This window comes from Lissotriton vulgaris, chromosome 3_2, assembly GCF_964263255.1.
Source record: "Lissotriton vulgaris chromosome 3_2, aLisVul1.2, whole genome shotgun sequence".
NCBI classification, from domain to species: domain Eukaryota; kingdom Metazoa; phylum Chordata; class Amphibia; order Caudata; family Salamandridae; genus Lissotriton; species Lissotriton vulgaris.
The window spans coordinates 271,989,998-272,003,598 of NC_141690.1; the positions used below are offsets into that span (position 1 = coordinate 271,989,998).

The following is a 13,601-nucleotide window of genomic DNA, read 5'->3' on the forward strand; positions in this document are numbered from 1 at the left end:
TTGCCCAGAATCACAGGATGTTGAGCGTTGTTGCTGAAACTCAAACCCGGTTCCCCACATTTGAGGTCAACCACCTTAGCCGTTATGTTACATCCTCTGCCCAAGATTGATTTGTGGGAGCAGTGCAAATGCAAACAGAATATAGTTTGGATGACGCATGACCTCAACTGAAGTTTGAAAAGCTCCAACATTTCCATTAAAATTGAAAGTTTGATTTTTTTTCTGTATTTTTTGTCTATTGTTTTGAGGTGCAAATCATAAAAAATGCTTAGCGAATGGGGATTCCTAGATTGCATTAATGATTCCGAGGCGGTCCCAGAGTTTTAGTAGGGGTTCACATAGGTCAAAATGTTAAGAACCACTGCACTTCATCATTTCTGTTATATACCTGGCTGCTGGGTAATATTGACATTTTTTTAGACTTGCCTGGCTGCTGGTCAAATAATATAACATTTCTGCTACTTAACCTGCATCTACATGAATAATTAAGTTTATTTACACAGCTGCTGGCCTAGCTGTACATGTCTGCTGTTTTACCAGCAGCTCGGTAATGAGTTAAGTTTCCTTGTTTGCTTGACTGCTGCTCAATCGTGCACAACCTCTGCTGTTTAAACAGTGACCGGGTAAATAGTCAACTTTCCTTATTATTTGCACAACTGCTTGAGAAAAAGTGCTGGATCTCTACTAATTAGCCAGTGGCCGGGTAAAGAGTGCAATTTTTCTGCAATTTGCACGCCAGCCAAATGAATAATGCAAAATCTCTACTATTTAGCAAGTAGCAAGTAGCTATTTGTACATCCGCTGGCCAGTTCAGAATCCCTTCTATTTAGCCAGCGGCCTGGAAAATATTGAAGTTTCTCTGCTATTTTTAAGGCGATTGGCCAAATAGTAAATAATTTCTACTATATAGCTCAGTTGCCTGGTATATGGAAGAGAAAATTCACTATTTACCCGGCAGCCGGCTAAAGAGACGCTCTTGTATGTATATGGTTAGAATCAAAACATACCAACTTAGCTGCAAAGTTGAGTGCTCCTGGCATAAAGTACTGACTTCCATGTAAACCAAATAACAATGTAATTACTGGTGTGTAATGACTGCCGAAGTAAAAGCATGTGAAGTAACAACTGCTACTGGTTGCACACTGGTCACAAGTCTGTTGCAGTCCTCACCAGGGAGTGCAATACGGTAGATGGAGTACGAGCCTGCTTGTTTGTCTTTGCTTGACACTAAAAGTGCAACAAAGGTTCTAGGGTAGGCTTGGCTGCTCGACCACTTCCACACCAGAGAGTCACTAGAAGGACGCAAGTCTACAAGGAGGTAAAGCAACTACAGGACTGCCCACGGACAACCCCCATTAGCCATTCCTTTAACAATTAAGTTAGTGCAGCGCGAGGCTGGCAGGTGGGAGCTGTACAGAGCTGTAGTGATGAACGTGAACCTAGAACTTAGCACTTCATGATGCAGTGCACGGGTAGGCCAGGCAGCAGCGCCCCCACGTGATTTAGACGAGTCCTTTCTAGCACTGATCACTCAGATCGACCTTCTGCCCTCGCTTGTATAGGCGCCGCATGTCTGAAATTCCAGTTGTAGAGGAAGTGAATTTTCCAAGAAGATGACGCTATGCAAAATTCACTAACCCCTATGGCACCAGCCTTTCATCACCCAGACAGCCCTGGCGTGTTTATGTAAGGATGGGCTCAGATGGCAGTGCATAAATACAGTAACTTCAGACACTCGGGCATCAGCTTTACTTGGAGACACAGAAGGAGTGGGTGAGTACCGCTCTTCGTGGCAAAATAAGTATTTGTTAAGGTGTGGGTGAGTACCGCTCTATGGTAAAATAAGTCTTTGTTAAGGTGTGGGTGAGTACCGCTCTGTGGTAAAACAATGTCTTTGTTAAGGTGTGGGGGAGTACCACTCTCTGTGGTAAAAGAAGTCTTTGTTAAGATGTGGGTGAGTACCGCAACCTGTGGCAAAAGAAGTCTTTGTTAAGGTGTGGGTGAGTATCGCTCTCTGTGGCAAAATAAGTCTTTGTTAAGCTGTGGGTGAGTACCATTCTCTATAGTGAAAGAAGTCTTTGTTAAGGTGTGGGTGAGTACAGCTCTCTGTTGTAAAATACATTTTGTCAAGGTGAGGGTGAGTACTGCTCTCTGTGGTAAAATAAATCTCTGTTAAGGTAAAAGAAATCTTTGTTAAGGTTTGAGTGAGTACCACTCTCTGTAGTAGAAAAAGTATTTGTTAAGGTGTGGGTGAGTACTGCTCTCCGTGGTAAGAGAAGTCTTTGTGAAGGTGTGAGTGAGTACCGCTCTCTGTGGTAAAATAAGGGTGTGGGTGAGTACCACTGTCTGTGGTAAAACAAATCTGCGTGAAGGTGTGGGGGAGTACCCCTCTCCATAGCAAAATAAGTCTTTGTTAAGGTGTGTGTGAGTACCCCTCTCCGTAGCAAAAGAAGTCTTTGTTAAGGTGTGGATGAGTACCACTCTCTGTGGTAAAATAATTCTTTGTGAAGGTGTGGGTGAGTACCGCTCTCTGTGGTAAAAAGGGTGTGGGTGAGTGCCACTGTCTGTGGTAAAAAAATCTATGTTAAGGTGTGGGGGAGTACCCCTCTGCATAGCAAAATAAGTCTTTGTTAATAAGGTGTGGGGGAGTACCCATCTCCATAGTAAAATAAGTCTTTGTTAAGGTGTGGCTGAATACCACTCTCTGTGCTAAAATAAGTCTTTCTGCAGGTGTGGGTGAGTACCGCTCTCTGTGGTAAAATAAGTCTTTCTGAAGGTGTGGGTGAGTGCAGCTCTCTGTGGTAAAATAAGGCCATGGGGAGTAACCCTCTCCGTAAAAGAAGTCTTTGATAAGGTCGGGTTGAGTACTGCTCTCTGTGGTAAAAGAAGTTATTGTTAAGGTGTGGGTGAGTAGCACTCTCTGTGGTAAAAGAAGTATTTGTTAAGGTTGTGTGTGAGTACCACTCTCTGTGGTAAAAGAAGTCTTTGATAATGTGTGGGTGAGTACCGCTCTCTATAGTAAAATAAGTCTTTGTTAACCTGGGGGTGTGTGCGGCTCTCTGGGGTAAAATAAGAGTGTGGATGAGTATCACTGTCTGTGGTAAAAAAATCGATGTTAAGGTTTGGGGGAGTACCCCTCTCCGTAGCAAAAGAAGTCTTTGTTAAGGTGTGGGTGAGTACCGCTCTCTGTGGCAAAAGAAGTCTTTGTTAAGGTGTGGGTGAGTACCGCACTGTGGTAAAACAAGTCTTTGTTAAGGTGTGGGCGAGTACCACTCTCTGTGGCAAAAGAAGTCTTTGTTAAGATGTGGGTGAGTACCGCTCTCTGTGGTAAAAGAAGTTTATGTTACGGTGTGGGGGAGTAACGCTCTCCATTTCAATATAAATCTTAGTTAAGGTGTGAGTGAGTACCGCTCTCTTTGGTAAAAGAAGTCTGTGTTAAGGTGTGGGTGAGTACAGCTCTCTGTTGTAAAATAAATCTTTGTTAAGCTGTGGGTGAGTACCACTCTCTGTAGTGAAAGAAGTTTTTGTTAAGGTGCGGGTGAGTGCCGCTCTCTGTAATAAAATAATTCTTTGTTAAGCTGTGGGTGTGTGCCACACTCTGTGGTAAAGTAAGGGTGTGGGTGAGTACCACTGTCTGTGGTAAAAAAAAATCTATGTTAAGGTCTGGGGGAGTACCCCTGTCCATAGCAAAAGAAGTATTTGTTAAGGTGTGGGTGAGTACCATTGTCTGTGGTAAAAAAAAGTGTTTGTTAATGTGTGGGTGAGTGCTGCTATCTGTGGTAAAAGAAGTCTTTGTGAAGGTTTGGGTGAGTACCGCTCTCTGTGGCAAAAGAAGTCTTTGTTAAAGTGTGGCTGAGTACCGCTCTCTGTGGTCAAAGAAGTCTTTGTGAATGTGTTGGTGAATACCACTGTTTGTGATAAAATAAGTCTATGTGAAAGTGTGGGTGAGTATTGTTCTCTGTGCTAAAATAAGTCTTTGTTAACGTGTGAGTGAATATCACTCTCTGTGGTAAAAGAAGTGTTTGTTTAGGTGTGGGTGAGTACCACTGTTTGTGCTAAAATAAGTCTTTGTTAAGGTGTGGTTGAGTACACTCTCAGTGGTAAAAGAAGTGTTTGTATAGGTGTTGGTTGGTACTGCTCTCTCTGGTAAAAGAAGTGTTTGTTAATGTGTGAATGAATATCACTCTCTGTGGTGAAGGAAGTGTTTGTTAAGGTGTTGGTTGGTACTGCTCTCTGTGGTAAAAGAAGTGTTTGTTAAGGTGTTGGTTAGTACCGCTCTCTGTGTTAAAAGAAGTCTTTGTTAAGGTGTGGGTGAGTAACGCTCTCTGTGGTTAAAGGAGTCTTTGTTAAAGTGTGGGTGAGTAAAGCTCTCTGTGGTACAGTAAGTCTTTGTTAAGGTGTGGGTGAGTACACTCTCAGTGGTAAAAGAAGTCTTTGTTAACGTGTGAGTGAATATCACTCTGTGTGGTAAAAGAAGTGTTTGTTAAAGTGTTGGTTAGTGCCGCTCTCTGTGGTAAAAGAAGTGTTTGTTAAGGTGTTCGTTAATACCACTCTCTGTGTTAAAAGAAGTCTTTGTTAAGGTGTAGGTGAGTAACGCTCTCTTTGGTAAATTAAGTCTTACTTAAGGTGTGGGTGAGTAACGTTCTCTCTGGTAAAATAAGTCTTTGTTATGTTGTGGTTGAGTACAGCTCTGTGGCAAAAGAAGTCTATATTAAGGTGTGGATGAGTACCGCTCTCTGGGGTAGCAGAAGTCTTTGTTAAGGTGTGGGTGAGTACTGCTCTCTTTTGTGAAAGAAGTCTTTGTTAAGGTGTAGGTGAGTACCGCTCTCTGTTGTAAAAGAAGTCTTTGATAAGGTGTGGGTGAGTACCGCTCTCTGTAGTAAAAGAAGTCTATGTTAAAGTGTGGGTTAGCACAGCTCTGTGGCGAAAGAAGTCTATGTTAAGGTGTGGGTGAGTACCACTCTCTGGTGTAAAAGTCTTTATTCTAGTTTTAGTTATGGGAATTTGAAGCAGAGATGCAGCTTCGTGCCCAAGCCAAGCCCTAAAGCGTGTAGTACATTTGATATTTATCTTTCTAGATATGATTGCACTAGGTGTAATTTTCTTACTAACGTGTTCGCCTCTGTGCTATTCATAAGTACTGAAGGAAGTACTTAGGGAAAATGCAAACTCACCCTTTGAAGTCTGTAATTAAATTGTGTGCATCATATGGTAAATATTCCACATTTAATTAGTTTACCTGTTGTTTTCAAACCACTCAGGACATCATGTTTCCTCCCATGAGCTTCGGATTTGGAAGCTCAATGTAAATATGACACCATTTCCAGAGACTTCTCTGATCCCGCTGCATCCTGTGGTTGCTACATTTTTTCTATAATTTGGGCTCTGCTTAGGGCAACCCTGTTCGTAGCATCTGGTGTTCTTGGCTGTCAGAAATTCCGTGGGGCAGATGTCCAAGAAACTAACGCTGCACCGTGCGGCAAGTCATTTTGCTGTGCTGCATTACTTTCGATATTTACAACAAGGGGTGGTGAGGGACAGAGTCTCTGAATTAAACAGAATACTCTCACCCAGTCAAGAGATCAGGGCTAGATCCAACACCGTTTTTTAGCTCACTGCACCATCCCAGTTTCAGAACCTGGCTGTATGCAAATTAGTCTGTTCCTGTCCCAGTGCATGATGGGAACAGGGCAAACCAAACTACATAAGCCAATTCTTACACTGGGAAGGAAACAAGCTACCGGGGACCGGTTTCTGGCATTTCAGCCTCTTCGGCCCGGCTTGCTTGAATCCTGATGGTGCAATGAGCAAGGGACTCACATCTGAGTATACCCTTCCACGCTTAGGGTGGACAAAAATATTTACAACAAGGGGTGGTGAGGGACAGAGTCTCTGAATTAAACAGAATACTCTCACCCAGTCAAGAGATCAGGGCTAGATCCAACACCGTTTTTTAGCTCACTGCACCATCCCAGTTTCAGAACCTGGCTGTATGCAAATTAGTCTGTTCCTGTCCCAGTGCATGATGGGAACAGGGCAAACCAAACTACATAAGCCAATTCTTCCACTGGGAAGGAAACAAGCTACCGGGGACCGGTTTCTGGCATTTCAGCCTCTTCGGCCCGGCTTGCTTGAATCCTGATGGTGCAATGAGCAAGGGACTCACATCTGAGTATACCCTTCCACGCTTAGGGTGGACAAAAATATTTACAACAAGGGGTGGTGAGGGACAGAGTCTCTGAATTAAACAGAATACTCTCACCCAGTCAAGAGATCAGGGCTAGATCCAACACCGTTTTTTAGCTCACTGCACCATCCCAGTTTCAGAACCTGGCTGTATGCAAATTAGTCTGTTCCTGTTCATCACCACCCCCTTTTGTAAATCGATTTTGGCCACTATAGGTGTGGCAGGGTATACTCAGACATGAGTCCCTTTCTCACTGCTCCATCAGGATTCAAGCAAGCCGGGCCGAAGAGGCTGAAATGCCAGAAACCGGTCCCCGGTAGCTTGTCTCCTTTCTGGTAAAGAATTGGCTTGGTAGTTTAGTCTGCCCTGTTCCCATGATGCACTGGGCCAGGGACAGACTGATTTGCATATAGCCAGGTTCTGAGCTGGGATGGGGCAGTGAGATAAATAACGGTGATGGATCAAGCCCTGATCTTTGGACTGGGTAAGAGTGGTCTGCTCAATTCAGACACTCTGTTCATCACCACCCCCTTTTGTAAATCGATTTTGGCCACTATAGGTGTGGCAGGGTATACTCAGACATGAGTCCCTTTCTCACTGCTCCATCAGGATTCAAGCAAGCCGGGCCGAAGAGGCTGAAATGCCAGAAACCGGTCCCCGGTAGCTTGTCTCCTTTCTGGTAAAGAATTGGCTTGGTAGTTTAGTCTGCCCTGTTCCCATGATGCACTGGGCCAGGGACAGACTGATTTGCATATAGCCAGGTTCTGAGCTGGGATGGGGCAGTGAGATAAATAACGGTGATGGATCAAGCCCTGATCTTTGGACTGGGTAAGAGTGGTCTGCTCAATTCAGACACTCTGTTCATCACCACCCCCTTTTGTAAATCGATTTTGGCCACTATAGGTGTGGCAGGGTATACTCAGACATGAGTCCCTTTCTCACTGCTCCATCAGGATTCAAGCAAGCCGGGCCGAAGAGGCTGAAATGCCAGAAACCGGTCCCCGGTAGCTTGTCTCCTTTCTGGTAAAGAATTGGCTTGGTAGTTTAGTCTGCCCTGTTCCCATGATGCACTGGGCCAGGGACAGACTGATTTGCATATAGCCAGGTTCTGAGCTGGGATGGGGCAGTGAGATAAATAACGGTGATGGATCAAGCCCTGATCTTTGGACTGGGTAAGAGTGGTCTGCTCAATTCAGACACTCTGTTCATCACCACCCCCTTTTGTAAATCGCATTACTTTCGAAGCACAGGTATGCAACATATTTACAACAATATGTTGCATCTCTGTGCTCTCCCCTGTGCTGGTGCACAAACTGCTGACATACGCCGGCGCAGGCACCCTTGCACCATGGTGCATGGATGGCTGCGTCATGAGGAGATTGTTTTTGTTCAGGAAGGGAAACCTTCCTGCACAAAAATAATCAATTCAGGTGATTTCCAATGCGGACTGTAGAATGCAGCATGCACTGAAAACGGACTCAAAACGAGGAGAAATTAATACATTTCTCCTTGTTGCACCTCTCTACGCCACCCCGAGGTTGGCGAAGTATACAGATGCATTTCCAGGTTTACAATTGCTTGTAAATCTGGAAATGCATTAGTGGACATGGGCATGGGAACACCCACAGCAACACCCATGGCACACCCCTAACACGCAAAGTGTTGTCTGAAAAGGGGCAATATTTACAAGCACAGGTAAAGCCGCTGCAGGGTGGCTTTACCTGTGCTTGTGAATATCACGCAGCAGGTCGCACTGCCAGTGTGTCACCCAACGTGACACACCGGCGGCGCAAGTGGCTTGTAAATCTGCCCCCAAGTTAGGCAAACTATTGGCAATTGGCTGTCAGGCATTAGCTGCTATCAAAAGACCTTCCCTTTGGCATGCGTTCAGAATTGCAGGGATGGCAATGACCTGTTGCTAATGGGCTCGGTTGGAGGCAATTTGGCGTAATTACTTATCTCCTGAATGACCAAATCTAGGGCCTTGCGTCAGTTTTGCGTCGCCGGTGCGTCACTTTTTGTGACGCACCAGCGGTGTAAAAAATGCGCCCTGTTGCGCCATATTTAAAAAGTGATGCATCTAGGTAGATGCGTCACTTTTTAAACCCCTGCGCCACATTATACCTGCGTGAGGTATAATGTATGCAGAGGGGGTTCCCCCTCAAAAAGCCTCGTAATAGTGACGCAGTGAAATCTATGAGATTTCACTGCGTCACTTTTAGGACGCTGTTTGCGTCAAAATCTTGCGCCTGCCTCACAGCAGGCATAAGACTGACGCAAGCCCTTTCACATGGGGCTTTCCCCATGTGAAAGGACGCATTGCTGGATTTGCGTCACTTTTGTGACACACTCCAGCAATGCGTCACTTTTGCGCTTACAGATACGTCAGAAATACTGACGTATCTGTAACTCCTTGCGACATGATGCGTCATACATTAAATATGACGCATCAGGAATGTCGCAAGGAGTGCGCAGTGAAAAGTGACGCATCGCTGTTTTCACACAGCGATGCGTCACTTTTCATAAATGAGGCCCCTACAGTTTCAAAGTCAGGGGAATTCAAAGGCTCTGGCCAGGGGGCAGCAGCCCAAATGCACTTGGCCATCTTCGTGGTTGTAACTCCGGTTAGCTTTCTGTCATTTTAATATAATTTACACATTTTGTGATTGTTATTGCTGAGTTTCTCTCCAGGTTTTTAAAATATTTTCTCTCATATGGAACTATAATGTGAGCATTCCTATAACTTGGTTAGTTTGATAGCTAAAAGGAGTGTGCTGTATTTATTTTCAGACACTTGTTCTCTTTCGAAAAAGTTCTTAGTATAGGGTTTTTAATGTCTACAAAACAGGTTGGTCTATAAAGCTTATTAAAAGCACTCACATTTTAGCTTAGATTTTTAGATGGATTATTTTTTGGAGGGGGGAAATCTTTATTTAGGCGATCTGTCTTTACGATATCCTTCATCCAGATTGTTTATTTAAAAAAGTAAACATTTGCTCTTGGGTTCAAGGGCACACATTTTCTCTGCATCTTTTCATTTATGGCTGTACCTGCCTTGCAAAACCAAAGGGGATGATGGACTGAGTGTCAAGCACTCACCCCCAGTCAACCCAGTCAACAGATCTGGGTTTAATCCATCACCGTTCTTTAGCTCACTTTACCACCCCAGTTAAGACATGGCCATATGCAAATCAGTCTGACCCTGTACATTAATAAAATCAATAAAGCATTTTAAGACTATTTTTAATCGGAAGGTGATTGCTCGTTCTGGATGGAGCATATGTGGTTCTGCACAGTCACTGTTCGAGTTCAGACTCGGTCTGTCCTAAACTAGCAATCAACTTGTGACAAAAAAAGTACTTGAATTGCTAACAGTCTTAGAGAATGTTATACGTGTCTGCAAACTTGAACAGCCTGTATTCTTACCACTCAGTGATCTATGCATCCATACACAGGTAGACTGCCCAAGAGCCCAGTGCTTAATTTGAGGCCGTGGTTTCGGGGCGCTAGGCACTGGCACTTAATTGTCAATACTGGCACTCATGGCTGTCTGCCACACGGTGGGGCTGTATGTCTAATTTAAAGATAAGTGAAACAACAGCTGTGTATTAATTCAATATACTTTAAAAGTGATTAATGCCTGCCACCGAAGCCATTCTTATAGCTTTGGGAGCCTGGAATGGTCTGAATTGTCTCTGCCAATTGTCACTGGCAGCACTGGCAGGGGCAGTGGGTGGTTTAAGATGTCTAGCTGCAGTGACCTCCTGACAAGGGTCCCAGCACTTATGTTTTTACAAATTAAGCACTGCAAGAGGTCCTTCCAGGCTGCATGTTCTCCCATCCACTGTTTTACATGCTTAGGCAGTTACAGATAGCACATTCAGCAGAGATTAAATGAATCCACAGGTACAGTTCCGCTTCCCGGCAGTCATCACATATTCTGAACTGAGGCCGGGTCTGGTGGCTTAGTGGAGGACTGAGTCCACTGAGGGGGCATGTGTTTGAGTCCACTCAACCTTTCATCCTTCTGAGGTCATTAAAATGAGTAGAGTTGGGTAACAATAAACATCAGTTGTACAGCACTAAAAGACCCTTAAGTTCTGGCCAAACGCGCACTTTTACAAATACTTGTTATGTTAAAGCCCGGGAAGCTTTCACCGGAGTAAAAGTATAAAGTTCTCTTCCCACCGACGTACCTAAATGGCTGTCTTTGTTACCTTTTGACACAAAGGCCCTTCATGGTCTCCAGCTTCGTCCGCCCCAATCTCAGTTGCGGCTCGGTGTCTCTCCGAAGCCAATATCAGGCACATTTCGACTTCTTTCCCTGCAATTCTTCTGAGAGCTTGGATTTCACATGACTACCTACTGATTTGTGGATATGACTTGGGTCTTCTACTGCGTATTCACACTCATATCTAAACATGCCGTTGCAGAGGAACGTAAAGGCGCGGTGTCGATATATTATGCATTGCTTAGTGAAGTTTTATGTATTATTGTTGAGCTTCAAATCGTTGAAATGGCCAGGGGGTGGGGGGGGGGGTCCATGGCTTTCAGGTGCGATTCAAAGGGGTCCGCAGAAGTCAAAAGGTTCAGAACCATTAGTCTAGTTGGAGCAGTGAGTGACAGAAATAGGTTCTTTTCAAAGGGTCTCCACAGTCCTCTGGTGTCATCACAGCCCCCATAAGGCGGCTCTGTGCCTTCAGGTGCCACCGACCCTGGGGTGTACCCATGCAGATTCAGCTTTTGAGTTTGCATAAATCTCCCAGCCTCAGAGACCAAAATAAATATTTAGCACACTGAATATGTAACATATATTTTAATTTCCTTGAAAGGTGCCGAAACTAAATGAGATGTTTCTCTCTGACACCTTCACAGTGCTCTGAAATTTTGCCACCTTGCACCCTGATCTGCAGCACACATATAGAGAGCAAATAAAATTAATGATTGTTTTTGTGCAGGAAGGTGTCCCAACATGAGGAAACACAATCATCACTGCAACGCAGGCACCCTTGCACCAGGGTGCAAGGGTGCCTGCGTTGGTGCATAACCGCTGTTTAAGTGCAGGGGCGAGAACATGGATGCAACATATTCCTGTAAATATGGTTCTTCCTTGCGTTTTTTAAATGACACAGCTCAGCATAGCAAAATTGGCTGTGGTGCCGCGCCATGCCATTTCATTGTATATATGCCCCTAAGTGTAAATACACCACAGTTAAGGAGTGTTGACCTGTCCATTGCTGAAGTCCTTAGCAGGTGTTCTTGTGATTGCCTTCATCTAGTGATGCACCAGCGTGAATTACATCCCTGAGTGACAGGTAACTGCTCTTTAGTACTTGAATATAGACCATAGAGAATCATGCAGGTTTGATATCCTTTTAGTTGTCTCTTCAGTGAAGCTTTCAGAGTATCCCATTGTTATTGCCCGTGTCCTGTAACTGCATTGTAGCTTCGGAGTTATCACTGCTCCTGTTTGTGCCAGGTGATTGCAATGTAGCTGCTCATTGCTATGGTTTCCTATTTTCTGTGTCACTCTGCTGCAGTGTAGCTCCTCGTGGCTGCTCCTGCTTTTGTCGTTCTGCTGCAGTGTAGCTCCTCGTGTCTATGGCTGTTCTTGTTTATGTCATTCTGCTGCAGTGTAGCTCCATGTGGCTGCTCCTGTTTCTGTCATTCTGCTGCAGTGTAGCTCCTCCTGGCTATGGCTGCTCCTGCTTTTGTCGTTCTGCTGCAGTGTAGCTCCTCGTGACTATGGCTGTTCTTGTTTCTGTCGTTCTGCTGCAGTGTAGCTCCTCGTGACTATGGCTGTTCTTGTTTCTGTCATTCTGCTGCAGTGTAGCTCCTCGTTGCTATGGCTGCTCCTGTTTCTGTCGTTCTGCTGCAGTGTAGCTCCTTGTGGCTATGACTGCTCCTGTGTCTGTCATTCTGTTGATCTGTAGCTCCTCGTGACGTCTGCTCCTGTGTCTGTCATTCTGCTGCAGTGTAGCTCCTCTTGGCTATGACTGCTCCTGCCATTTTGCTGCAGTGTAGCTCCTCGTGGCTGCTCCTGTTTCTGTCATTCTGCTGCAGTGTAGCGCCTCGTGGCTGCTCTTGTTTCTGTCATTCAGCTTCAGTTTAGCTCCTCGTGGCTATGGCTGCTCCTTGTTTCTTCCATTTTGCTGCAGTGTAGCTCCTCGTGGCTGCTCCTGTTTCTGTCATTCTGCTGCAGTGTAGCGCCTCGTGGCTGCTCTTGTTTCTGTCATTCAGCTTCAGTGTAGCTCCTCGTGGCGATGGCTGCTCCTGTTTCTGTCTTTCTGCTGCAGTGTAGCTCCTGGTACTGTATCTGCTCCTGTTTCTGTAATTCTACTTCGGTGAGTGTAGCTCCTTGTGGCTATTTCTGCTCCTGTTTCTGTCATTCTGCTGCAGAGTAGCTCCTCGTGGTTATGTCTGCTCCTGTGTCTGTCATTCTGCTGCACTGTAGCTCCTTGTGGCTAGGTCAGCTCCTGTTTCTGTCTTTCTATTGCGATGTAGCTCTTGGTGATTGTGGCTTCTGTTTGTTCCAGGATAGCACAGAGTAGCTTGTGGTGGCTACAGCTTATCCTGGTTGTGTCTGGCGGCTGTTGTTGCTCTTGTCTGTGTAGCGCCCGGTGGCCATGGATGATGCACCTCTCGATGTAAAGCTACTGCAATGTAAATGAAGGTGGGCCCTGTTGCTCCTGTTTGCGTCATGCTGTGGCAATGTAGATTCTCATGTTTGTGTTTTTCTACTGCATAGTAGCCCTCAGTGACTGCTGCTGCTCCTGCTTCAGTTGTGCTACCACGCTGCCATTCCTGCTGGGCACACGGCTCCTGTTTGTTTTTCTTGCTACAACAACGTAGCTTCTGGCAGCAGCCGCTGCTCCTGTTTGTGTCATGCTACCAGGGCACGAATTACACATTAGATGCACTGTACCTTTTTGCACCGTGATGCGCCAGGAACAGACTAGGACAGTGTACCCAATTGCAAACAAATGTGCTGTTCACTATACAGGTGCAATTGTGTGATTAGTGAAAGGGAGACCAGCTGTTTAAAGATGCCACTTTGCTTCCCACGAATGGGCAGTGATCTCCCTGCAAACAATTACAGCTAGTGACTGCACCCTCTAGCAGGGAGTTGCCTAAGGGTCCCTGGGAATCCTGTATCCACCTCAGAAGGGGTTCTGTTGAGAAGTGCATTGACTGTGTGCACCTCATAATTGCTGTAGGAAAGTGCCCTTTTTGGATGGACATCCCCCCCCCCCCCCCACACGGTTTACACTGGATGGTGTAGTTTCATAACTGACAGTGATCTGGGCCTTGCTAACTTTGCCCAGTGCCAGTGCTCCTTCCATCATTGGTTATTATGAATTGGAACACCTGTAGTAGCGCGCACTAGTGTACGCACGTCACGTGGGCCACGTGA

The 13,601-nt window shown here is 45.4% G+C and overlaps 1 protein-coding gene across 1 annotated transcript in view; it reads left to right on the forward strand.

Moving 5' to 3' along the window:
• The first annotated feature begins 1,754 nt into the window (after positions 1-1,754).
• The window catches only part of LOC147725666 (endonuclease domain-containing 1 protein-like), a 91,965-nt gene continuing 80,118 nt past the window's right edge, over positions 1,755-13,601 (forward strand). Inside the window, exon 1 of the mRNA XM_086964340.1 lies at positions 1,755-1,773. The gene's annotated coding sequence lies outside the window, so the exon portion shown is untranslated. The remainder of the gene's footprint in view (positions 1,774-13,601) is intronic.